Genomic DNA, 2,500 nt, shown 5'->3' on the forward strand with positions numbered 1-2,500 from the left:
ATGTACGATGTATCAGTAAAAGTATCATTCACTAGTATCTGAAATGTACAATTTATTAGTAAAAGAGTATCATTCACTAGTAGCTGAAATGTACAATGTATTAGTAAAAGAGTATCATTCACTAGTAGCTGAAATGTACAATGTATTAGTAAAAGAGTATCATTCACTAGTAGCTGAAATGTACAATGTATTAGTAAAAGAGTATCATTCACTAGTAGCTGAAATGTACAATGTATTAGTAAAAGAGTATCATTCACTAGTAGCTGAAATGTACAATGTATTAGTAAAAGAGTATCATTCACTAGTAGCTGAAATGTACAATGTATTAGTAAAAGAGTATCATTCACTAGTAGCTGAAATGTACAATGTATTAGTAAAAGAGTATCATTCACTAGTAGCTGAAATGTACAATGTATTAGTAAAAGAGTATCATTCACTAGTAGCTGAAATGTACAATGTATTCGTTAAAGAGTATCATTCACTAGTAGCTGAAATGTACAATGTATTAGTAAAAGAGTATCATTCACTAGTAGCTGAAATGTACAATGTATTCGTTAAAGAGTATCATTCACTAGTAGCTGAAATGTACAATGTATTCGTTAAAGAGTATCATTCACTAGTAGCTGAAATGTACAATGTATTAGTAAAAGAGTATCATTCACTAGTAGCTGAAATGTACAATGTATTCGTTAAAGAGTATCATTCACTAGTAGGTGAAATGTACAATGTATTAGTAAAAGAGTATCATTCACTAGTAGCTGAAATGTACAATTTATTAGTAAAAGAGTATCATTCACTAGTAGCTGAAATGTACAATTTATTAGTAAAAGAGTATCATTCACTGGTAGCTGAAATGTACAATTTATTAGTAAAAGAGTATCATTCACTGGTAGCTGAAATGTACAATTTATTAGTAAAAGAGTATCATTCACTAGTAGCTGAAATGTACAATTTATTAGTAAAAGAGTATCATTCACTAGTAGCTGAAATGTACAATTTATTAGTAAAAGAGTATCATTCACTAGTAGCTGAAATGTACAATTTATTAGTAAAAGAGTATCATTCACTAGTATCTGAAATGTACAATTTATTAGTAAAAGAGTATCATTCACTAGTAGCTGAAATGTACAATTTATTAGTAAAAGAGTATCATTCACTAGTATCTGAAATGTACAATTTATTAGTAAAAGAGTATCATTCACTAGTAGCTGAAATGTACAATTTATTAGTAAAAGAGTATCATTCACTAGTAGGTGAAATGTACAATGTATTAGTAAAAGAGTATCATTCACTGGTAGCTGAAATGTACAATTTATTAGTAAAAGAGTATCATTCACTGGTAGCTAAAATGTATAATGAATTATTAAAAGAGTATCATTCACTAGTCTCTGATATGTACAATGTATTAGTAAAAGAGTATCATTCACTAGTATCTGAAATGTACAATGTATTAGTAAAAGAGTATCATTCACTTGTAGTTGAAATGTACAATGTATGAGTAAAGGTGTATCATTCACTAGTAGCTGAAATCTACAATGTATCATACATTTTGAATGAAGCTTAAAGATGTATTTGTCTTCCCTAAGGAAAAATTCATTTAGAAATAGTTCCCTGATTGTATTCGGTTAGATGCGCTCTCTTTATTATCTCAAAACTTAAAGACCAGAACAATCTTCAATGAATGAAACTTTATATGAAAGAAAAGTCTATTCAAACATAAACTTCAGGAAGAGTCTTTGACACTCGGGTAGGATTACATATTGTTGAAAACCTTAAAGACTGTTCTTTTCATACACACATAATTATTATTATTATTATTATTATTATTATTACTTGCTGAGCTATAACCCTAGTTGGAAAAGCAGGATACTATAAGGCCAGGGGCTCCAACAGTGAAAATAGCCCAGTGAGGAAAGGAAACAAGGAAAAATATTGTAGGAACAGTAACAACATTAAAATAAATAATTCCTATATAAAATATAAAAGATAAATAAATTCGTATTTCATCTGGCTTCCTCACCTTTTGTAAATTTCACCAAGATACTACTTTTTGTCGTGAAATGCTTTTATTTTGTCATTTATAGATGGTAATGATCGCCTTGTTTTTCTGGCGCGGTCAAATTTAGGTTTTAATGCCATTTTAATGATGTCGTTCAAGTTGGCCTTCTGCCAAAATAGATTCTTGCTCGTGGAGCTGAATACTTGTTTCATAAATTGTATTCAAGACCCTCTTTTTTTTTTTTTTTTTTTTTTTTTTTTTTTGGTGTATATCATAAGTTTCTATCATAATAGTTTCCAATGCTTTTGAAATTAACAGGTAACTTCATATTTTGTTGTTCTCGTTTATGTTATTAATTTTTTTAGAAGACTTTTTGTGAAGTATGTTAATGAACAATCCTTATAAGATAACTGATGTTTTTTAATTACAATAATATTCGACGTTTAACGTCTTGCAAGATAGTGTGTTTTCATTCAGTATCTGATTAATATACTGTATTTA

Source organism: Palaemon carinicauda, chromosome 1, assembly GCF_036898095.1.
Source record: "Palaemon carinicauda isolate YSFRI2023 chromosome 1, ASM3689809v2, whole genome shotgun sequence".
NCBI classification, from domain to species: domain Eukaryota; kingdom Metazoa; phylum Arthropoda; class Malacostraca; order Decapoda; family Palaemonidae; genus Palaemon; species Palaemon carinicauda.